This window comes from Phacochoerus africanus, chromosome 16, assembly GCF_016906955.1.
Source record: "Phacochoerus africanus isolate WHEZ1 chromosome 16, ROS_Pafr_v1, whole genome shotgun sequence".
Classification (NCBI taxonomy): Eukaryota; Metazoa; Chordata; class Mammalia; order Artiodactyla; family Suidae; genus Phacochoerus; species Phacochoerus africanus.
The window spans coordinates 36,610,555-36,635,975 of record NC_062559.1 but is presented as its reverse complement, the minus strand read 5'-3'; the positions used below and the strand labels follow the sequence as shown (position 1 = coordinate 36,635,975).

The 25,421-nt window shown below is 37.7% G+C and overlaps 1 protein-coding gene across 1 annotated transcript in view; it reads left to right on the top strand.

The window, feature by feature from the left end:
- The first annotated feature begins 398 nt into the window (after nucleotides 1–398).
- Nucleotides 399–25,421, top strand: part of GPR141 (G protein-coupled receptor 141) — a 49,423-nt gene continuing 24,400 nt past the window's right edge. The window contains exons 1-2 of the mRNA XM_047763002.1: nucleotides 399–602; nucleotides 23,884–24,247. The gene's annotated coding sequence lies outside the window, so the exon portion shown is untranslated. The remainder of the gene's footprint in view (nucleotides 603–23,883; nucleotides 24,248–25,421) is intronic.

Here is a 25,421-nt window from a genome sequence, read left to right as displayed (position 1 = left end):
AATCTGAGAAAAAAAATAAAATAAATGAGCTGATGTTAGTGTCATATTACAGTCACTATTATATATCAATTACAGAGCTGATCACCAAAATATGAGAGTTGGAGTCCTAGGTCCCCCATGGGGTACAGTACAACTCCGTAAATTTTCTGAAAGGAAATACTGTATATGCAGACTTCCACCCTAAACAGCACACAGTTGCCTTCTGTTTCATTTTGATAATATCACTGTCTTTTCCTCCTCACTCTCGACAAAATCCAATTTGAATAGTTTTTTTTAATGGATTCTCATCATAGTCCTAAAACCTTAAAAAATATTTCTTTACAGTTGGCCTTCCTGTAATTTTGCAACTTGAACTGTTCATCTTTGAGCTTGGTTTTTCAACGCTAGTGTTTGAAATGGTCTTGAGGTTTTGCGGTTGCTGTTGATTCTCTGCAGAACTTTGAACACGAGCTTCCTTTTGCTTGGTGAACTGGCCAGGCCCTGTGAGCGTGTGCAGACCATGGAAGTGCCCAAGCAGCCTTGCTGTTAGAAAAGATTCCTGTTTGGATGTCAGACGGGTAGCCTAACTCCACACATTTCCCTGAGATATCTGGCTTGTTCAGGTAAGTGCAAAAGAATTGGGGTTGGGAGAGGGCACGCGAACAGACGTTATGCAGAAAGAGAGCTTGGCCGACTTGCCTACGTAATTCTAATTCAGAATCTCCAGAGAGTCTTACTATAGGAAACAAGCTTATTTACACTGACCACAGCTCCTCCTTTACAGAAAGAATTGTTCCAGTCTTCCTGTGTAGTACATACTGCTCTGAGGGTGAGATGTAATTTTATTAGCCCTTAAATATGGACAACTATATTTTTAGAATCTATCAAAAAAATAAAAAAGAACTCTGGATAAAAACATGCTAGAAGTTTTTAGGGGATCTGGTGTTGCTTTTAGACATTATTCAAATTTTATCTTTTAGGCAGTTTTATTATGTTTTATTATGAAAATCTTTTAACTATTTTTGAGAATATTGTCATACGTAGTTTGAAACCATTCTGGCAGCTCAAACTGATAGGAAAAAAGCAATCAATAGCAATCAAGTACTTTGAAATTTCTAAAAGAATATATTCAAAATAGCACATGTGACTGCGTGATAATGGTTATTATAATTCTTTGCATTCTACACTGACGGTACTATGTGACAGGAGGAATCTGAAAACAACTTTAAAAATCACTTAATTAGGAATTAACAGCAACATCTGTTCAAATAATTTTCCTTTAAGTGAGTTCTTTCCATACCATTACTTCCTTTTCATAAGAAGTGCTACATTTCAAACATGCGAAATGGAAAATAATGCAAAGTCAAAAAAAATTAGCTGGTGATAAACAACCTGAGCTTGAGAGCTTAGTCTTGCCCCTTTAACAAATTTTCAATATGATTTTGGACAGGTCACTTCGTTCTCTGGATTTCAACTTCCTATACAAATGCCCAATTATTTATCTAAGAAGTTATTTCTTAAGTACTTCAGATTTACAACTCCTTGTTTTCTTTTTTATTGGATTTAAATCAATCAATTAGTCAATATTTTAACTGATCGGTAGGAGTAATGAGAGACCAATGGATGAGAAATCTGGTGGTGTGAATTCTTGTCCTCTATTTTCTGGTAATTGGCTGAATAATTTGGAAGATATTTTCTAATCACTGCGGGCCAAATATTGGCATTTTTTTTTCTATAAAGACTACATAGTAAATAGTTGTTTTGCAAGCCTGAGAGGCAAAATTGAAGATAATATAAGATTCTTACATAGCTGTTTAAAAATGTAACCATTTGAAAATGTAAAAGCCCTTCTTAGGTTGTACAAAAAGGAGAAATGAGCTGGATTTAGCCTCAGGGCTCTAACTTTCCAATCCCTGTTCATGGCAATGACTTGTAACAACTACAAAATGGAAGCTCTAGACTAGATCATGTAATCCCAGAGGAGTTCATGGATGATACTTAGGGTAATCCACCAAACCCCTGACACTGTATACACAAATCTGAGTGTTTGTAAACATGTGCTTTTTTAATGGGAAAAAACTTCCCCAGTATTCATTCGATTTTCAAAGTGCTCTAAAACCCAATTAAGATTAAGGACCACAGGACTAGCTGACTTCTAAAAATGCTTTCCAAATCTAAAATTCAGGGAAATGCTTACTGGATGTCTGTCTAAGCCACTGTGCTAGGACTGTAAGAGATGTTAGCATATTATAACTAAAATAACACGTCAAAAATACTTTAAAGAAGATTTAAATATGCACAAGTCACTGACATCCTTCAAGGTAATAATCTTGAGAAAGATTCTGTAATGGTCAAACATTTCTGAAAATATTAATTTGTGAAGTGTCTTCAAATCTATTATGAGTCAAAATATTCACAAAAACATTCTTACTGTACCATCTTGTTTTTGATGACAATGGCATTATTCATGACAATCATAATAAAACATAATCTAAACAGGGGGTCTTTCCCAAAAATATGATTTCCTGAAGGAACTATTCTTTTTTTCATCTTTGTATTCGGAACAGTGTTTGTCACATACTGAGTACTCAACATCCCTAGAATAACTATATGAATAAATAAATGAATGATGAATTAAAAAGATAAAGACAGTATCATAGAGATTATGCGCATTAGATACTGAAGACTAGAACCCCAAATGCTCTAAAAACAGTAGTTGCTAAGTCCAAAGATTGCCTTACTTTTCAACTTTGGATGTTAACTGGAATTTCAAAATACTTGGTCAGCTAAAGGTTGCAGTTCCTGGAGATTAAGTAATTTTTTTAATAGAGTGAACTTTGTTGAATTTAATTCACATGTTAAAGATTTCCTAGTAACCTATCCTCTGGGATGGGGGGACTAGAGAGTGAAGTTTTGTTAATGAGTAACAACATGCTCAGCATCTGAGCGCTTCCTGCTCTGAGACCAGGAAGGAGTTTGTACCAGCTGGAGCATGACATGATCAATGGAAGGTTTTTCTGGGCAATAAAAAAGTCAGATCTAATAGAATTCAGGATATCACTCTGCTCCCTGACAGGGAAATGCAGTCTGACCTCCAAAGCCTGGTCAATGGATGATGCCAAAATCTGAGCACCATGCACAGGGGAGTGCCCACAGCTACACCGGGGGTGGGGCGGGGTGGGGATGACTTGGGATATAAACATACCTCTCTTCTCTCTCTAGGAAAATTTCACTTTCTGAAAGAGAAATTCGGCCTACAATAGATGGTTTATGGTTCATTCACTTCTTTAGGGAAATTAAAATCTTAACGACTTAAAAAAATTTAAGAAATGTTCATGAAAAGCCTACACAGCTTTGTATAATCTGGTGCCATGCCTGAAACATCCTTATTCCAAAAAGTGCATCCTACCTCCTCCCCTCCCTTCACTTTCCCTCCACTTAAGAATCTGTGAGGGAAATAGCAACTTACTTTTTACTTTGGGATGTAATTATTCAGTGCACCTGTATAGTATTGGTGCTTTAAGTGGCTCCATTTATTCAACTGTTTAGAGGTTATGCTGAGGTCATATCCCCAGATCTCCTTAGGGATGGAGATTAGCCCCAGATTGAGTCCAAAAGCCAAAAGATTCCTACATGGAATCTCAACTATATAACTCGTTTCTGTGCTTGGTCCAAGGTCTCTTTTAAGTGATGACAGGAAGTTCAGTCCCCTCCCAAGGACTTCTTCTGAGACCTGGATTACGCATTCTACAAATCCAAGGCAACCAATGATGCTCATGCTGACTGCTGCCCTGAGATCTACCTGTAGATCACCTCTGTACCCCTCTGGTGCATTTGGACAAGGTCCCTCCAGTTTCCTGTCAAACACAACTACCTTGAATCTGTGACAAAGTTTTTGGGTCCAACTTTTTCTTAAAGGACCAGATATTCAATATTTTAGGTTGTGTGGGCCATACTGTCAATCTCTGTTGCAACTCCCTAGCTCTCTGATTAGAATATGAAAACAGCCAGAGGTGATACATAAATGAATAGGCATTGCTGTGATCAGATAAAAACTTGACTAAAACATCCCATGAGCTGTAGCTTGCTGGATCATGAACTATATCAGAGGCTTGATAACAGCTTAAGAAATTACAATGTCCTAGAGAGAAATGAAAACTCAAACAAGTTAGAGATGACCTGCTGGAGGCATTTGTACTTACGCCTGGAGGTTCCCAGCAACCTCTCTCATTAGCCCTGGTTTGAGGCCATGCTGCTAGGGCCTACTTATTATCCTGGGCACAGGACTTCTCTCCTCCTTATCTTTACATCCACAAATTCAGTGTCTTCCTCCCTACAGTAATTACCGTTAAAGGATGTCAAAAATAAGTTCATGTACAATCACCTCTGAAGAGCAAGGCTTCATTGAATGGAAATGTGGTCCTTCTAGGTCTGAAGCATCTTCGACACTCATAGTGGCACAACCTTCCATTTGTACTGCTAAAAGGCTCGTCAAAATTATGCTTTCTTGACTAAAGTGAGAGTCTGCCCTAAAGACAAACTCTTTTCCTATTTCTTCTTAATATTTTTATTTACCATGTTAACCCTTTTTAAGTGTACAGTTCAGTGGCATTAAATACATTCACGATATCATGCAACTATCACCATTATCCATGTCCACATCTTCCTCATCATCCCAAACTGAAACTCTGTACCTCTTCAACAACAATTCCCCATTCCTTCCTACTCCCCCCATCTCGGAACTGCCATTTTATTTTATGTATCTTTGAATTTGACTATTCTAAGTTATTCACATAAATGGAACCATAATAGTGTTCTTTTGTGAAAAAACACAAATTCTTGCTTGTATTCTTAGAATCACATGAAAAAATAAACTGCCTGTCTATTCTGGTGTCCAACTATCTCTGGTTTAGAAACATAGGGGTCGAAGCTGAGAACACCTGAATGTGTACCTTTCATAAATTATATTCCACTATTCTCCAATCTATTTCCTCTGTATCAACTATTAGGACATCTCATCTTTCCCCAAATGCACATTGCACATTATTGGCTTTGGAATATTATGATCCACGCCGTTAATGTCACCATATTACAAGGGTTTTAGGAGTTCTGTGTCATGAATTGGGGGCAAAGCAATATATTTATTTATTATTTCACAACAGGTACAATGGTACTCATGTACTTCATCGTAGACTATGTAAGATTATTTTAGTACAGGTCTTTTCCTAAATTGTAATCTCTTTGCAAAGTCATGACCATATCTAGCACAGACTGTATTCTGTGCAGTGGCTTAATTTAGGAAAATTTTAGGGATTTAAACATGAGATTATTCAAGAATTAAGAAAAAAATTGTCACATTTATCAGTTCTCCCCCTACTTTCTTCCCCTTTCCCCAACTCTCTCTCTGTCCATAAGCCATTAAATATAATCCATCTTACAAACATCTGTTCCAAGAACAAAATTGTTGAACTGGGCTATTTCAGATCTCTTCCCATGAAGAAAATTTGACATAAAACTTTAGTTTCTTTTAGTTGAGTTTTCAGAAAAAAATTAATAGTAAATATGGATTTTTATACCTACTTCACTCTTTATAATATTATAGGTAGAAAGACACACAGAAATATTTAAAGATGTTTATTACTGCTACTTTCTAGAAGAAAATAATATGGTTGGAAAGACACAATTTATCCATGTGAAAAAATGCAAACATCGTTAAGTCATTATGAGAATGTGTATTTGTCAAATGCTTTGAGGCTAATAAGGAGGAGGTAAGTATATTAACCTTATTTTACTCAATTTTTTCAGAAAATTTAATTATAAGAACTTGAAAGTTTAATCTTGAATTTTCTTTATGGGAAAAGATCTGAAACAGACCAATTCTAAGTGTTTTGTTTTGTTTTGCTTTTTAGGGCCACACCTACAGCATATGGAAGTCCCCCGGCTAGGGGATGAGTCAGAACTACCACCGCCGGCCTACACCAGAGCCACAGGAACGCAGGATCCAAGCTGCATCTGCGAACTACACCACAGCTCATGGCAATGCCAGATCCTTAACCCACTGAGTAAGGCCAGGGAATTGAACCCACAACCTCATGGTTCCTAGTTGGATTCGTTTCCGCTGCACCACAATGGGAACTCCCTGTAAGATTTTTCTATTGGCAAAGATACTTAACAGAAAAAAAATGGTTAGATAATCTTTATCAGATTACATAAAAGGAAAAATAAGAATTACAAATTATTAATCAAACGACTGGAAGGGTAACTAGTGTTCTAGACCAGGTCTCTTAATACCATCAAGGCTTATTAGAAAAAAATTCAGAGTTTTTTATCAAGAATGCTTAGTGCTTTACAAAACATGGAGACTATTTTTCCTTTATATTGCAAATGATGAAATCAAGGCTTAAGGTAACTTGAATACTCTTGCAGATCAGGAGAGGCAACATTTGTTGGTGGTGTGGTAAAAAAATAGATCGTAAATATTTTCAGTTTATACAGTCCCTATCATGACGACCTAACTGCCACTGTAATGGGAAAGCAGTCATAGATATATGCGAACAGGTGCGTGTGACTGTATTCTAATAAAACTTTACTTGTAAAATTAGTTGGCAGGTGGGATTTGGCCCTTGGGCTGTGGTTTGGAAACCCAAGCTCTAGATTTTAAGTAGCCAGAAATCTCAAATCAATTTTGATTTTTAAAAATGTATTTTACATTTTGAATAATAAGTACACATAAATCATTCTCTTTATTCGCTTTTTTTTTTTTTTTTTTGCTTTTTCGGGCCTCACCCTCAGCATATGGAGGCTCCCAGGCTAGGGGTCGAATCAGAGCTGTAGCCACCTGCCTTCACCACAGCCACAGCAATGCAGAATCTGAGCCATGTCTGCAACCCACACCACAGCTCTTGGCAACGCCAGATCCTTCACCCACTGAGCGAGGCCAGGGATGGAACTTGTGTCCTCATAGATGCGAGTCAGATTCATTTCCTCTGAGCCATGACGGGAACACTAAGGCAATATTCTTTTTTATAGGAGAGTCCAACCTATGTTCTTCCCCCTTCCAAAGAGCTTAATTTAAAACCCACCTGCCCCAGGAAATCTATGTATAACCCAGGCTGGGTACTTCATTCTTCCAAGCCAACCAGGATTTGTCCCCTCAGCTTAGACTATAAGGCACATGTGGACCCCAATAATGCGTGAAAATGTGTCATTGTGACAAGACATTGTTCCTAAGAGTTGCAGTTGAAAACTTAGGGAAAATAAATCTTACAATTCACTGTGATTTAGCAAGTTAAAAATAAGTCCTCCAACTGTTCCAAATGGAATATAGCAAAAAGAGAATGTATTAATATTTTTCCTCAATTTCCTTCTCCAGTTTCTTATGTAATACTTTGTGACATAATATTATGGTTACATATTATCATATAGTAATAATAAATATAAATAAATAACAATTAAGAAAATGGTAGCCTATACAGTTTTCTCTATGTTTGAATGGGTTGCCTCCAGAGGAATGGAGGGGAGTCTTGCTTCATGACCCAAGGGGAGAGTTTTGATAAACACCATCATCTCAGCTCAACTTTGTTTCCACTTTATTTCACCCCTACCTAGAGTTGCCAAATTTAAAATACAAAAATATAGGACTCTCAGTTAAAGCTGAATTTTAGATAAATAGTAAATAAATTTTTTTTAGTATTGGTATGTGCCAAATAGTGCATGGGATATTTATACAAAAGTAATTATTTGTTGTTTATTTGGATTTCAAATCTGAATATTCTGTATTTTATCCGTCAACTCTACACACAAATCCTTAAGGTTCAGCTTTCACATAGTGCATGTACTGGTTTAACAGAATTCGATTCAATTTCCTGTTCAGCTGCATATGAGCCCTTAGGCAACCTACTTAACCTGGAGGTAATAATTCATATTGCAGAGAGGTGTCATAGGAATTGCAAGGAGAGAATGCAAATAAATTGCCTGGGTTAGGCAGGCACTGCTAGTAGGCAGCTGCTCAAAAAAACATTGGCCAAATATTTATTTCCCTTTTTTTCTTTCAGCTTCTTTCAAATTTCCATCCAATCTTGCTGGAAAGAATTAGGTGCTGCTCCCTTTTCCCTCACCATAGGCTGTGCCTATTCCATACAGCATTTATTAAAAATGAGTTAAGGCTTGATGACAATATAGTTCCCTTCTTTCCTTCCTTCCTGCTTTCCCTCCTTGTGTTCTTTTCTTTTAGGTTAATTTAACTTGCTTTTTCTTCACTTTATTCTTCCCTTTTACTAGTTTGGAAGATACACATTCTAGTTTTATTCTTTTAGCACGATAAAAGAATCATGAACTTCTATGTTAAGAACCCCAAAGTTAAACGATGTCTTTCTTTCTTTCCAAACAATACACAAACCTTCTAACACATTGACAGAGAACCCCTTTCTAGGTTATATGATGTTGTTACACAGTATTTCAGTATTGTCTTGTATTGTAATCCAATAAATTAGATATCCTTATTAATATCATTTTATATGAAATCTGGTTGGATTTACCCATATATTTAGTTTCTTTGACTAATATTTTCCCCTTGTATCTTAGGACTTTCTTTCTTGTATAACTTTCCTTCTTCCTTAAGTATATCCTGTGTATGTTCCTTTCATAAGAATAAATGTGTACTACTCTCTTTCAATTTTTGTTTGTATGAGAGATCTTTTTATTGCCTTTATTCTTGAGGGATAATTTTGCTGGGTACACTTTGTAGATTGATGGTTATTTTCACTCACTGTTTAAGATAATATCTTACTGTATTCTGACCTCCACGGATGCTTTTAAGAACCCACCTCTCTCTGTAAAAGCTTTTCTTTTTAGTTGATCCATCTTCTCTAATAGGCTGCTTTTAGCATCAGCATCTCTTTTTCCTTAGAATTCTGAAGTTTCATTATGCTGTGTCTATGTATGGATTTCTTTTTATTCACACTGCTTAAAATTTTTTGACCTTACTGAATCTGACAATCAATGTTCTTCATCAATTCTGGAAACTTCTCAACCTTTATGTTTCAGAAAGTTGACTTGAATTTTCTTTCTCTATCACGTATTCTGGAACAAATTTAACCTCCATGTCACTGCTCTTTTGTGCTAAGAAAGGTGTATAGTATGTTTGCTCTTATTATTTTTCTTTCTGAGCTGCGTTGAGCAATTTTTCATATCTATTACATAGTTCACCAATTTTTATATTCTTTGTTGAATATGTCCTTTGAGATTCTGGTTCTACTGGCATATTTTTCATTTTCAAAAGTAAAATTTGGTTATTTTTCAAACTGCCTGATCAATTTTTAAATTCATTTACTTTTAATATATTCTTTCATTTCTTTACATATTTACATTTGCATTGGAATTTGTGTGAGTTGAGTACCATCGGCTGGATACCCTGGGGCATTTTGAAAACTGCTTGTACTGGCCTTTCCTCAATGTGTTGGGAAAACATTGAGGGGAGGGATAGAGAAAGTTCTCTAACTTGATAAACGTGATTTGAAATGACAATAAGATGAAGGTTTGACATAAAATAAACCAAAGCCTGAGGCTGGGAATTCAATTTGAAATTGAGACAGTGGTTTTCATCCTTGGATGCTCATTGGAAATATTTGACAAGTATGTGAAAAATATGGATACCCAGGCACCTTTGTAGACATGGGAGCCATGCCTCAGTGCTTTTCAAAAGCTTCCCAGGTGGAGTTCCCTTCGTGGCTCAGGAGTTAGCGAACCTGACTAGCATCCATGAGGATGCGGGTTTGATCCCTGACCTCGCTCAGTGAGTTAAGGATCCAGCATTACTGTGAGCTGTGGTGTAGGTCACAGACACGGTTCAGATCCTGCATTGCTGTGGCTCTGGCATAGGCCGGTGGCTACAGCTCCAATTCAATCCCCAGCCTGGGAACCTCCATATGCCACGGGTGTGGGCCTAAAGACAAAAGACAAAACACACACTCACACACACACACAAAAGCTTCCCAGGTGATTCTACCATGCAGCTGGCATTGGTATATCAACGAGAGTATTACAAGGAAAAACAAAAACAAAGACAAAACGCCAGATGTTCCAAACAGGGAGGAATTTAATGTAGAGGATCAGAGATTGTGATGTCATTGGAAAGGCTGCAGAAATAAAGATTAGGGGCAGCTTCTGACTTCTGTCCTGGGAATCAGAAAACCACCACTGAAGACTATAGCTATGTATGATCCAGGGAGGATGATTTAGAGGAAGACAGAGACACTCCATTAGAAGGGCTTCTCTGCTCCCTCCCAAGCCCTCAGGCCTCAATGCTGTTGACAGAGGAAAACTCATGGTCTCTCTTCAGTTTCACCTTCAGATTGCCAGGGGGTACTTATCACTGGAGGTATCTAATACCAAATCCTCTGGCCAGGGAGTTTTGGGGATGCAGAGAAGGGGTAAAATTGTGCAAATCTGTCAATACCTTGAGAGTCACTGGTCCAGGATAGGTAAACCTCCAAAATTCAGAGCTCAGAGGGACTCAGGTCTATCAGTAACTCTGAAGATCAAAATGTTTTTAAAAGGTCTAAGAAGGCCTGAGGTTAAAACTCTTCCAGTGGAGAGAACTTTTCCCAATCCCCCAAGTTTCTGTAAATACCAAGAAGTAGAAATACCTTTTATTCCCCTATAGTGCCTTTAACTTTCCTGGCAGTGCTAAAGAATTCACAAATGAATGGCAAAAAACTCTGTAAGGAGAATCTTAGTCACATGAGTCAAAAGCTGTACTTTGCAGAGACTAAGCTGAATCTGGTATTCAAAAGGAGAGGTCTAATGATGGGCACCATGAAAATCTCACTGTAAAAAGGGAAAATGCACCTTATACCAAAGCTCATGTTCTTTGTTTTTTATTCCATTGCCTCTTTATAAGCAAGTCACAGTATGAATTTTTTAAGAGTCTTTTCTTTCTTTTTTCTTTACTTTGAATGCAAATCTTATTGACCACAGACTCTTGCAAAGAGACTAGGCATGGATGAAAGAAAATAAGAGAGGCCCCATCCCTTGTTGGTGGTTCTTGTTTTGTCTCTTTCTGAGAGTGACTTCCCACCTAGTGTGTCCCTACTTCTCTGTCACGGCTGTAGCCTCTTCCTCTTTCTCTCTTATGTTTCCCCAACCTTCTTCTCTTCTTCTTCCCTTTACCTCCTTCCCGTTAAAGTGTCTGGTAGTGGAGCTGGGCAGAGATGTGGTCAGATCTGTGTGGGATGGGGTAACCTCAGACACTGCACCCAGGGGGAATATATCGCCCTAGAGGCAGATACCTTGCACTCTGAACCTGCCAGACCTTCTCCTGTCATAATATTGAACATCTACTGCTTGCCAAGATGGTCCTAAATGTAGCAGTCAGAATCATATTTAGTACCTTAGTATAGCACTTTTACCAAAATGTTCACAACAGCATTACAAAGCAGATAATCCTATTATTCCTGTTTTATACTCAAGAAATCTGTAGGCTTAGAGAGACTGAATATCTTGCCCAATTTCAAACAGCTAATATTCAGATCAAGTAATGAGCATCCCACTGTGTTCTGAGTTTTCCTGATTATAACATATTTATGCCTCCGGTTTTGCTATTATAATTTGAGAAGAACATCGGCCAACTAGAATGTCCATAATCTGGTCATATGAGGAAGATACTGGAAGCTATCCTGTCTTATCACAAATCATCATAAATGATGCACATTTATGCAGTGTAACCTCTATACCAAGTCCTATGATGTGTTTTAAGTCAACTATCTGCATGTAAGTAAAACATTTAGTGCAACAATTTTATGAAATAGATAACATTATTATCATCTAATGAAAGACAAAGAAATTGAAGTATGGGAATATTGATTAAGTTTCCCAAGATGGTCCAGCTAATAAATAATAAATGCAGAAGTCAAGTGCCAAAGCGTACCTGAATAAGAAAAGATGGCAAGGTACAGAAGTTGAGAGGAAAGAGATAAGATAGGAATATTCAGTTGATAAACAAATATCTTCTAAACAGAAAAACATTTACATTGCAAAATGCCAAGAACAGAAGTATGACAATGGTGGGATTGTTAGAGGAAGACAGACTTCCTGTACAATATAATAAAGAAATTCCCATCAATTATTTTTGTCTTAACAACACCATAGACTGTATTATAAAATAAAAGTGTGAATTCTATGAAGCTAAGAGTGTTTGTCTGGATATGAAAGACATGTTCTAAATTGAAAAGAACACTGGAGTGTGTATGACCTCTTAGATAGTATGTGACCTCTAAGATGCTTTGGATCTAGAAGTTAATTCATTTAAACCATCACAGTAGCCCAGCATATTTAAGGATATCATTTTATAAGTGGCCATATTGAAGCACGATGAGGAAAAATGGCCCAACCTAGATGAAGAACTAATTTAGTCATTGAATTGAGTTCTGAATCTAGTCTTCAATTTTGTCAGCATTTTTCAAAAGTTTTCTCCTGACAAATTACTTGGCAAAAAAACCTGGTCAAAAGCAGTCTGTGTTCCAGTTATGTAGGAAGTTGTTGTTCTTCCTGAATTTATTTTTGTGCTAAAAATCACATTTCTTCCTCCATGGTTTAATGGAAGTTCTAACAGGGTGGTGACAAAAGGAGGTGTCATTTGCAGGGAGTAGTGAAAGCTAAAACTACTCTTGTAAGACCTGGGAAAATGAGTAATAATGACATGTCTGAGAGGAACGCTGTACTTGCACGAAAGGTAGGCGTTCTGCTTGGGAAAAGGCAGATTACTTCAGGAAACTGACAAGGGGGAACAGGGAGGCATGGGCAGGGACTGTCCCCAGGTAAACAGTCCTTTCCTTATATAACCATTGGCCTCATTAGCAAGAGGGTTTGAGCAGAAATAAGATGTCACCACCCAAAGGCCTTGCTTAAAGTACAAATTCAAATAAGCAGTAATAATGGCTATTTTTTTTTTTGTCTTTTTGCCCTTTCTAGGGCCACTCCTGTGGTATATGGAGGTTCCCAGGCCAGGGGTCTTATAGGAGCTATAGCCCTGGCTTACGCCAGAGCCAGAGCAACTCAGGATCCAAGCTGCGTCTGCGACCTACACCACAGCTCACAGCAATGCCAGAACCTTAACCCACTGAGAAAGGCCAGGGATCGAACCTGCAACCTCATGGTTCCTAGTCAGATTCGTTAACCACTGCACCACGATGGGAAATCCAATGGCTACTATTTTTATAACATTTTATTGATTATGATGCATGTCCAGGTATGGGATCTCACCCACCTCTTCTCAACATATTACATACAAAGAAAACTGTGAACTTAAAGGCTTATAAAGATTCTTGTATACATTGTGTCTCATTTATCTTCCAAGTGACCTTGAGATCAAGGTGTTATTAAATTATATTCTTCACTCAGCCAAGGAAAACTACATATAGTTACACAAGCCATAGCCCCTATTCTGAGTATATCCAAGGCTGTTGTTTCTGTCTGTCATCAAAGTCATTATCATCAGGCAATTAAGAAATACAGGGCAACTGTGCATGATGAAGGAAATATTAGAAAAATTAATAGTTTAAAAATATTTTTATAATAATGAAAGTGTATTCTTATTTCTGAAGAGGATTTGGAAAACACTGGAGAAGTATGCAAAAAGAAATCTAAATCATTCATGTCCAACTGTCCAAAGCGCCTAGTTTTAAATATACGATAAATTTACTTTCAATAAATACATATATTCAGATAATACAGTCAAGAACATAATGTATAAACACTTTTCTTTATTACAGGAATTACCTATTTATTTTATATTTCTTTATAAGCATTATTTTAGTGGCACAGTGGGTCATATGGGTACAGCATAATTAACTTATTGTTAACGAATCTCCTTACATCTAGTGTGTACATCTTGTGCACACTATTGGGTATTGCTCTTAGTAATTCCTAAAAGAGAGATTCCTGCCTCAGAGAGCATGATTGCTATTCATGACATTGCCATACTGCCAAATTGATTTCTAGAAATACGATTCCAATTTCAACTCTAATGAGCAGTGTCACCTTATCTTTTCCATCATTGAAGACTGTCAAAGTGTTTCACTTCACTAGATGAAAAAGATCATCGTTTTGATCTTTTCTTATTTGAAAACCTTTGATGGCAAAATCACTTTACCGTGTCAATACAACTCACTAAAGGCATGGATAAAAGAAATACCTGTAAAGGATAGTCTTTTTTTTTTTTTTTTTGTATTTGATAGAAGCTTTTTTAATGGCTACGACCTAAGTCCATATACAAAATTAAGTGAACTAGACGTTTCCTGCAAAGGGTAAAGTTGAGACAATGGGCACAGTAAGTACTTAAATGTGCAGGAGGCTTGGGTATTGAGTCCAAGAGCGGGCAGCAGAGTAGCAGGGACTAAGGTGTGTCTGTTTGTGAGCTGGCCCCTCTTCCTTCCACCAGGAGTGATTTTTTTTTTTTTAATTGAGTGAACAGTCATTGAATGCCTGTTGTGTCCCCAGCACGCCTGAATGAAGTTTTCTCTCAGTGTTTGTTTCACAGCATGGGTTCTCTGTTCACAAAGCCCTCTTTGCAGAAGGATGGCTTCTTAGAAGAGAAACAGAGTACCTGGTGATCTGGGGGGTGTCCCACTGGCAATGTTTCCTTTGGAGGCATTGAATTTTATCATATTCATTCTTCATAACAGCAAATGGAAGTATATCTATCTTTCACCATTGTTTATATTTTTTTAGAAAATGTTTTGTCTCCTTATTCTTTTCTTTTTAAATTACTAATTAAAAATGTCATTATGGAAAATTTGAAATACACATCCCAGCACGTGACAGTGAACCCCATGTATCCATTACCCAGCTATGCTCAGCTATAGCAACGCAGTTCACAGCTGCTCTAGTCTGATTCATTCCACCTCTCCCAACCCCAACAACTGGGTCATTTTTAAGAAAATCTCAGAAGTAATACCTTATCCACAAATATTTTGATATGCATCTTTAAAAGATAAAAGAACTCTGTAAAAAAAAAAAAAAAAGCCGTGACTATAATACTATTATCTTACCCCCAAATAATTCTTTTTTTCTTTTTCCAAATAGTTCTCAATAACATCAAACAGCTAGTTACTGTTCAAATTTTCCTGACTTTTTTTTTTTTTTCAGTTGGTTTCTTCAGTTTGGTTCCAAACAAGACCTGTATATGCTTCTGTTGATTTGTTTATTATCTCTTTTAAAATCTAGAATTCTCTCCTCTCCCTCTCTTTTCTGCAGCAGGCAGCTCTGGTTCCTTGCAGTGGGAAATTGTATTGAAAGCAAAGTCTGGGTGCCAGGGATGCTTATTGTTATTGATGTGGTCTTTTTTTTTTTTTTTTTTCCTGGAGAGAGCTAGGAAGTAAGTAACAGGAAAGTATTTTTGCTCTGTTTACACAATTTTAATTTCTATTTACTTATGTATTTAACAGGAATTTTTTTTTTTTAACTCCTGAATTTCAGAACTCCTTACCTGTTTAGTCAAATATTCAATGTGTTTACTGTAACTGATGGTGTTCTAGGTTCTTTGGGGTGAAAATGGGGAAGGCTCACCACATGATCTAGCTCTCAAGATTTTCCTTTATACTCTGCAACACTTGTGAATCAAAATGAAAAAAAAAAATCAGGGGGAGAGACTGAAATTATGTGTAGTAAAATAATAGAATGAGAGAGCTTCGAGGGGCTACTGAGATATTCCAAGCTGACCTCTTCATTTTGTAGACAGGTACACCAAAGACAGAGAGGTGACTTGCTCAAAGTACCTAAATCAGTAGTTCCAAAAAACATCATTAGAAACTGCTAAAACAATGTTGAGCTTCACCCCAGAGATTCTGACTCAGTCAGTCTGGCTGGGGACCTGGTGATATCAATGCCGCCAATGTACTGAGTAACCAGGAGTGGTATCCAGCTGTTCCCTGAGAAGCAACCAGTGTGAGCATCTTCTTGGCTACAGCCTTGTTGAAGTACAGAGGAACACGTTTTGAACCACGTGGGAACAGATGCTGGAAAAATCAAATCATGGGGTCCAGAGCAGGTAAATTGTAGGTTGGCTGGATCACTACCCACCTAGTGTGATTCATGAAGGAAACTGGGCTGCCTGCCCCAATCTATTTGGTGTTCTCCAAATTTTCACCACAGATTAACTCTTTTAAGTTAATTCCTCCTTTTAAAAATCAGGTCCTTAAAAAAAAAAATCTACCTCTGCTGGAAGTATTTTTTTTTTTTAGCTTTAAAAACAGTTCATTTGTCATCTTTAAATCATTAAGTATTTATATTTATTGAGGTACAGTTGATTATATTATATTAGTTTCAGGTGTACAACAATATTATATTAGTTTCAGGTTACAACATAGAGATTCAACATTTTTAGTTATTTAATGTTATATAAAATATTGGCTACATTCCCTGTGTTGTGCAATATATCCTTGTAGTTCATTTATGTTATACATAGTAGTTAGTACCTTTTTTTTTTGTCTTTTTGCCATTTCTTGGGCTGCTCCCGTGGCATATGGAGGTTCCCAGGCTAGGTGTCGAATTGAAGCTAGCCACCAGCCTACACCAGAGCCACAGCAGCGTGAGATCCGAGCCATGTCTGCAACCTACACCACAGCTCACAGCAACGCCAGATCTTTAATCCATTGAGTGAGGCCAAGGATCGAACCCACAACCTCATGGTTCCTACTCGGATTTGTTAACCATTGAGCCACAACGGGAACTCCAGTAGTTTGCACCTTTTAATACCCTGTCCCTATAAGCCCTCCTTCCCTCTCTCCACCGGTAACCACCAGTTTGTTCTCTTTGTCTGTGAGTATGTTTCTTTTTGCTTCATGCACTAGTTCACTTTAGTTTTAGATTCCACATATAAGTGATAACACATAGTAACTGTCTTTGTTTCACTTATTTCACTAAACATAATATCCTGCAGGTTCATTCAAGTTGTTGCAAATGGCAAAAGTTCATTCTTTTCTTTTTGTCCATTGCTTCCTTTGGTGTGTATATTCCAGGAAGGGAGAAGAGCCCAAGGATTCACACTGGTGGTTAAGGGACTCAGAGTATTCACATGTGTATGCATGGAGGCTGAGTGAGACTGGTACTAAAAAGTGCAGAAAAAAAAAAAAACCCAAAGACAAAAAGGGTAATATGGTGATCGATCTGCCTACATAATATGGCTTTTGTTTGGACTACAGAAACCAGACTGCCATTCATTCCTCACACAATCTTTCCCTGGTCCCTGGATAGCATATCAAGTTATTCATCAAAGCCTATTAAAAAAAAAAAAAAGATAAACCTGATACCTGAAAGATGGCAGAGTGATTGCCCTTCTGGTGGCAATGCATGAGGGACTTGATTTAAAAACAACAACAACAACATAAAAAAACACCTATTAAGGACATTGTATTCAGTTGGTTCCTGCCAGCCAAAATGCTATGTAGTAAGTTATCCCAAGACTAGATAGCTTAAAGAGCAAGTGTCTATCTTCAAGTGTACTGACTGAGTGAGGGTCAGCCAGTTTGGTCCAGGCTGAGCTGGTTGGCTCTGCAAATCTTGGGTGGTCTTGCTTCTACTTCCTGTGTCTGCTGATTGAGGCTGGGCTCTACTGGTTGGTTTAGCTCCACTCTTTGTCTTTCCTTTTCCTCGGGAACCAGGACTAACCCAGCATGGTCTTGTCAGGGTAATGGCAGAGGTTCAGGGAATGTGAAGAAAGTGAAGGTCTAAGCACAAAACTCTCACACTGTCACACTGTCATTCTATCTTAGTCTTCTGACCAAAGCAAGTTATTTGGCCAAACACAAAGTCAAGGGGGCTGGAAATACATTCTGCCTCTTCAGTAGGAGGGTCTGCAAAGTCACATGTCAGAGGGTTTGCAGATAGGGAAGGGTGAAGAATTGGGCAAATAATGCCCTGTCACAAATATAGACAGTATGATACCAATCAAGTCGAATAATATTACATATAAGAAAATTCAGATAAAATACTATTAGATTCTGATGCTGAGGTATAACACTTTTTTATGGATAAACTTAAAAAAAAATAGCTAGTGGGTCCTAGGCATATCTGTTAGGTCTTGTTTAGATTTCTCCTTTTTTGCTGCCTAGATTCTTGTAGCTCTTTTTCTGTCTTCCACATGGTTACATTTGTTTGCATTGAGCCTTATCACTTAATGAAAGTTTCCCAGACTCTATATCTGGAATTGTTTCATCACTTTAAATATATGTCATCTTCAATATATGCTGCATTGTTGCTAAAGAATCTCCAATTCACTGTGCAGAATACCCATTCATTATATATTTATGTGATTGAAACCTTATTTCTCTATTTGACTATTTTGTATAATTTTGGCTACTATTTATTAAGGAGTTCTTAATGCAAGCCTCTATACCAGACCCTATATATCTTTTTGTTGTCTCACATAACAATATTGTTAGTATAATCTCCATTATATAAATAAGAGAACTGAACCCAAGAAGATTAAATAAATTCCTTAAAATCAAATTGATACTAGTGAAACTGACAGCATTAAAGGCTTGAACCTAGCCAGAACACAGATTGGGACTTGAACCCACATGCTGGGACTAGAACCCAGCCTAAACCCAAATTGGGACTTGAACCCAAGGTTTTAAATTAGAATCACCCACCCTGTGTCTGGACTAACTGAGGTCCAGGTTCTTCATGTCTCTGCGCAGAAGGAATTCAGCGAGAGACAAAGTGATAGGCAAGAAATAGATTTATTAAGATAGGACATTTGTGAGAGAGGCAAGTGGGCAGGCACGGAAGCTCTGCCCCAGGACCCTGTGGGCTACAGTTTTTATCATCCAAAGGGAGTAGGGTTGGAAAAGCCTGCCTCTGCCTTTCTGGGAGTAGTAGCTCCTCCTTAGTATCGGCTAAGGTGTGTATTCAAATCTGCAGAAGGGTGGTCCTCAAACTCTTGCCCTTGGTTGGAATATGAATGCAGGCCTCATCCCATCCCCCGGCCAATGACCTGAGGCAATGCTCAAGGCTCCACTAATGAAGCAAACCTGCCTTGTTCTGATGGCTTTTTTGAGCAATTTATTTACTTACAAAGATCTCCCAATGTCCCCTAAGTTTCCCTCTTTAAATATGGTCCTTTATCAGGACTTCTACAACTACCTGTGTCTACTCCATCCCTATCACTAATATTAGAATTCAAACACGGTCCTTTTTGGCTACAAGGTCAATAGCTTTTCTACTATTTTCTGCACGTCTTTTGTTTCATCTTCCTTGTCCCTCCTGGACCTGGGTTTCTAGATTTTCTCTGAGATACAGTGAACCATAGGTTTTATGCCAGGTAATTTGGTGGCAAATGCTGGTGGTGTTCTTTTTTACTCTCTTGAGAGCCTGTAGATTTGGCAGGGCATGTATTATTATTATCTTCTATAAACCTGAGGGAGTAATATTTTCAAGTGAAGAGATGTACGCAGCCAATAAGCAGCAGAGCTAGGACCTAGGCTCAGGCTATGTTTCTTCTATATCATTTAAATTGCTACACTATATCATGGTGATTAAAAGAGTGATGGTCTACAGTTTTGCTAGTGGAACTAGCAATGTAGCTTGACTTCAAAGGGCTGTATTTTCCTATAAGGCCCTAAAAGTTTTCAGTAATAGTAACAGACTGGCTGTTCTCACATTGCAACAAAATAAAAGGTAAGCTGGTAGAAGATAATTACTGTGCAGGCTTATAGTTTCCTAGATTCTAGAGTGTTACATTATAACAGAATTTTTTAAATAACTTGGAACTCTTGGTAACTAATTGTTAGTTACACAGCTTCTTAGGCAATTCAAGTTAAAGAACAATCAAAAAAGAAGCAAATTTGAATTCATCCAAATAAGCTTGAATGAAACAAAATTGAAGTTTTTTTTCCTTTACATTACCCTTATTTTCCGATGACTACTGTTTATTGTAAAGGTCTAGCCCAAGAAATCAAGAGTTTATTTTTCTTTATGTTTTAACCTGCCATTTATGGAGCAAGCCCTGTTACACCATGGTTTGTTAGTATGGTGTGTGGAAACAGGATGTAAACTATTATGTTCTTTGCAATGGCTTCCCATGAACATGTGTCTCAAGCACTAGGAGTCTCAAAAAAAAAAAAAAATCATTGAGTCTTAGTTTGGGTTAGTTGTACCCTTGTGAAAACTGGAAGATGAAGTTTCATTCCTGAGTATTATCTATCTTTATTTTGAATTCTTCAGAACATGCTATTATAAGAATTTGGGGTTGCTGATATATTTCAGGGTATTTTTATTTTTGTTTCTGTTTTTTAAAAAAAGACCTTTAGATGTGGAAAGAAAGATGGAGAAACTATTGAGATTTAAGGAGTGGCTGCTGAGTATCCAGCCCCATGCTGAGTACTTTACAGAATAATCTCATTATTGGTCCCACATTACAGATGAGGAAATAGCATTTTTATGAATGCAAACTTGATAAAACTCTAATTTAACTTTTTAAATTATCAGATTTTAATGATTAAAATTTTGAAAAGAGGTTTTGTTTCCTGTTTTTTTCCCTATTAGGATATTCTTTTCTTTCCTTTTCTTTTTTTCTTTTGCTTTTTATGGCCGCACCCGCGGCATATGGAGGTTCCCAGGCTAGGGGTCAAATCGGAGCTGCAGCTGCCAGCCTACGCCATGGCCACAGCAACACCAGATCCAAGCCACGTCTGCGACCTACACCACAGCTCACAGCAACGCTGGAACCTTAACCTAATGAGTGAGGCCAGGGATCTAACCCGCATCCTCCTCATGGATACTAGTCAGGTCCTTAACCCACTGAACCACAAGGGGAACTCCCTAGAACATATTTCATATACCAGATACCTAAATGTCTATTCCCAAGCTACCACTTAATCAGCATCATGAGCCTAATATATGTCTTCTGCTATGGCAGTGAAATGACTGCAGCACTTCTAAGTCTCAAACATACTCACTCCACTTTGTAAAACAAGAGAATCTGCCTTTGCTCAGCATTCCCAGAAAGAGTCCTGAAATTCTTTCTTATTGGACTATCTGAGGTCATATGTCCATCTTAGATCAATAAATATGATTAGGCAGAAGATGGGGGGTAAAATGTACTGCTCAGTGTACCATAGGCCAAGTTTAGAATTCCATCATTGAAGTTGAGACATGGAGTCAATTTCTCCAGAATAACAGAGATACTGAAATGGAAATGATGGGCTTTGAGGAAGGTATAAACAGAGTCTGAGGAGACAGGCAAACACAACTGTCCACAGATTATTCATTCTTTCAATGAGCCATGTAGACAGCAGTCTTACTAAGAACTGGGGGGCGGTGGGGGGATGAAAAGAATTAGACGTAGTTCCTGCACTGGTTGTCTATATTTTATTACAGAGAGGGAGGAACTAAATTAATAATTATAATAAAACTTTGAAATGATGTGAAATAAAAGTGGTACAACTAACTACTGGGAAAGATTCCTCTTCTTTGGAATTCCTTTGGAGAGGAATAATGGAAAATTCTTGAAGGAAGTGAAAAATGACTTAGAGCATATAGGACTAGTTCAAAACTTTTTTTTTTCAGTCATGTGTAATATGTTGCTGAGAAAAATTGGGACACAGGAAAAAAATAAGCTTTGTTAGGGAATAGGATGGACAGAGGTTAGAAGTAATATCCAGGGCTTTCATAGAAAATGTAGCACCCTAAAGTGCAAAAATTACCCTATTTCACTGTTTTATTTGGGATCTGTTTTTTTCAATAAGGATGGTCAAAAAAGTTAGCGTGTGATCAAAAAGTATCATTTTTTGTTGGCTGAAAGTGGTAACTTCTGTATTCTTTACAGAGTTTGTTCTCTTGCTTAGGTATCCCTGCACTGCAAAGCGTGTTTTCCTTTCAGTTTACATAATTCTCTTCTTAAGTTCTATTTTTGAATGAAGTTTCAACTTTATTTACTTCTATCTCATTTGTCATAAAAGAGGACATAATGTTGTTGAACTTTCAGCTAGGTTTTCAGCTCAAACTCTTTGTTTTCCCTTATGGACTGGAAATGAATTCCTATAGGACCAAGGGTGTTGTGAGCATTTTTTGGGCCCAACTCTAATAAGATGCCCAGCAAGACATGTGGAAGGTTCTCCAGGCAAACAACCTCAATTTTCCATGTTGGATATTATCAAAAGGGAGCAAGGCCATATGCCTTTCCTTCTTGGCCAGTCTTGGAACTTGAAGGTCCAAGTCCTTTTTGAGTGTTCTATCTTAATGCCCTTCAGGGCTGAGGATAATTTTGTGGCCAGAATCCAGAGAAGCTACTGATATTGGTATACGGCAGTTTTAGGAGTCTGAAGGGTGAACCAGAAGCCCAGAAATAAATGTCTTTGTGTTTGGTCACTAGACCATCACAAGGTAGTTCTGTGGTCTGAGCCTAGGGCAGAAGTCTGGGTGAGCTAAAAGATGGAGTAAGGCAGGACTGCAAAAGCCAGGTCTTTGTTAAATTATAGAACCTCAGGATTGTTCATCTTATCTGACCATCAGAATCAATGATAAATTTTCTGTACAACAATCTGCCAAGAAGTTTTCCAACTCATGTTTGAATAACTGGTACCTCTTCCTTCATCCAGCATAAATGGTTAGTAACTCCTTCTATTCATTTTAACTTCGTACGTGGACCTCAGCCTGTGTTTAATCATGGAAATACTGGTCCTCTTTTTCCTGTCGAAAGGACCAAAATGCTCCTAGAAACCTAGTTCCTCTCTTCAAAAATATTGAAACTTAAACTTTGACACACATATCTGAGAGTCCTGAGGCATTTTTGTCTCATCTTAGAATTCACCTTGGCTGTGGTTAGAATATGTAGTTCAGAGGCAGCTGGTTAGCAAAATCAAAAATAAAGAGTTGCTGGAGGGAGCTGTGAATTAGACAGGAAACTGAGGAAATAAGTGGCACCTCCTCTACTCTACAATTTCTGCAAGGAATTACCTTAGGCTCTCTGGGGTGGGATGGGGATAAGCTTTTAAGGAAATAGGTAAGGGAATAGGAGCATAAGGCAAAGCTTGAATTCTTCCAGAGATACTATTAGAAGTAAGGCAACGATGTGAAGGGAAGCAGGAACAGTCCCTAGAAACAGGGGTCAGAATGTGCAACAGAGGGAGGAGGCCCTAAAAAACTTTAGAGCCAGGTTGGAATCAAAATTTGCGGGGCTGGCTGGTCCTGCAAGGGTGAATGATCATAGAGACACATCTAAATTAATGTAAGGCCATGAAGTACAAGACAGAAGCATCAGAATGAGAAGATCTTTGGGGAATTCAGGGAAACTCAAGACCCAGAGGGGACTGGAAGGCAAAACCAGGAACCAGGTGAAAAGCAATCAGAGGAAAGGCATGGTGTGACCCCAGCCTGGCACTCCTAGGAGAAGACTGTGTTCCAGCTGCTCATCTGGGATCCCTGGGCACAGGGCATTGGACACTTAGAGATAGCAGTCCCTCATGCCCATTAATAGCCAGACACAGCTTTCCTGGGCTAAGTCCATCTGGGGTTGAGCAGCTGGTCAGGGCCCACTGTAACAGTCTCTCAGCATGATTTCCACTTTGTGGACTTAAAGTTCAAGAAGTAAGAAGGAATTAAGAAAAGGGTTCAGGACTCTATAGCCAGGACAAATCAAATTTTGGGAAATTAAACTTTAATGAATTTTTGTTTTTCTATTATATTGCAACCTGACAAACTACTTCTCAAATATTTATTGGTGTTAGAGTGAGCCTATTTTAATAACTTTCTATAGCATTCACATTAACTGCCTTTAAATAAGCTGGTCGTAGAGGTATAGACAAGTGCAGTGGAGAAAGAAGGACCAATTACCTAGGTGACTCCTCACCTCAGAGGAGATTAGAGATGGAGCAGTATGGAATGGCCACTTTTTTTTTTTTTCCACAGGAGGAAGATTTCAGTACTGCTGCCCTGTGAACTGGCACTCACCATTTGAGTTTCAGTGCTGCCGCTTGTTAGCTGAGTGGAACTGAGAAAGTTGCTGAGCCTCAATTTTTCCATCAGATATTAAGGATATTGCCCAGATTCTAAACTTCTTGGGAGAATTATAAGCAGTATATGTCATATTACCAGGAACTGAGAAAGAACTGAGGACATCACAGCTATAACTGTCGACAAGTTGTGCTAGAAGAGACATTTTGCCCATTGCTGATGAGAAAGCATAAACCCAGAGGCACCTGGGACTGAAGATTGGAGGAGGGGGCGCCTGGCTAATTTCTCAATAGCTTTGACTTGTGGAAGTCTTACTGCTGTGAGTAAAATATTTCACATTCACTTTGGAGGTATGGTGCCTTGGTTAGTTCTCAAGTGAAAAGCCTCTTTCCCTTAATCAAGAAAGTTAACATTCTCTAAAGTCATTTCCCATTCCCATTTCTCCTCAGGTGTTCTATTGGCTGTGGCATCTTGACTTGTTGGCAGATTACATTGAGATCCAAGACAGAGTTCAATTATTTCTCCAGAGCTTTATTTAGATATGAAGAAAAATCAGGATTTGAATAGAAGAATACCTATAGAACTTCACTAGTTTTCTCTCATTTTTGGCTTAGCTTGCTGAGTGAGGGCTGAGAGTATGGTTTCAAGGGGCAATGCATTACTTGAGGCAAGTATTTTACCCCAAACTCCTTATTTTGCCCATTTCAGAATTCTGCCCATAAGAACATAAATAAAGATTGCTGGATGATTTGCCTAATTTAGATAAAGTATTCTTAAAAACCTTCTTAATAGAAACAGCTTAAATTAGAGAGCAGGAACAAACCTTTTACTTTAAGTGAATATTTTGTATTTGTCAATGTAAAGCAATTTTACATATAAATCAAGGTCCATAAATATTTTCATGTTATGCAACCACTTTTTTCTTGGATATCAGTTTCTGAATATAATCCAAAATATATAAAATGGTTAATTCACAAAGATGTTTATCATAGAGTTACTTATAATATCAGCAAGTAAAAAACATCCCATTGCTGAAAATTTGGTTACATTACAGTGAGACCTTGATGGGATATTATGTAGTCATTTAAAAGCACAGAAGCTTCAAAGCTAGGTATTACAAAATGTTACTACCGAAAAATAGGCCTTGTAAATTGAGGTACAATGTGATTATATCTATCTCACTAACACAGATACACAGAAAGATACTAGAATAAAATTTACTAAAATATTCAAAAGAGTACAAAAAAACTTGTTCATCTAATTTTTTCTTTAGTTTCTTTAATTTAGTTGCCTCTTTTTATAATAAAATAAAAAACAGAAACACTGAGAAAACAAAAGGAAATAAAATCCTAGTAGTTATGAAGGAAAAAAGATCATGGAGCCAAAGCTGTACAAGTTGATAGTCAAGCTCAACAAATAGTCATAGTGGTGCTGATAGAAAGAAAGCCTATTTGTGATACTCTTAGTGAAATACACTTACCGTGAATCACATG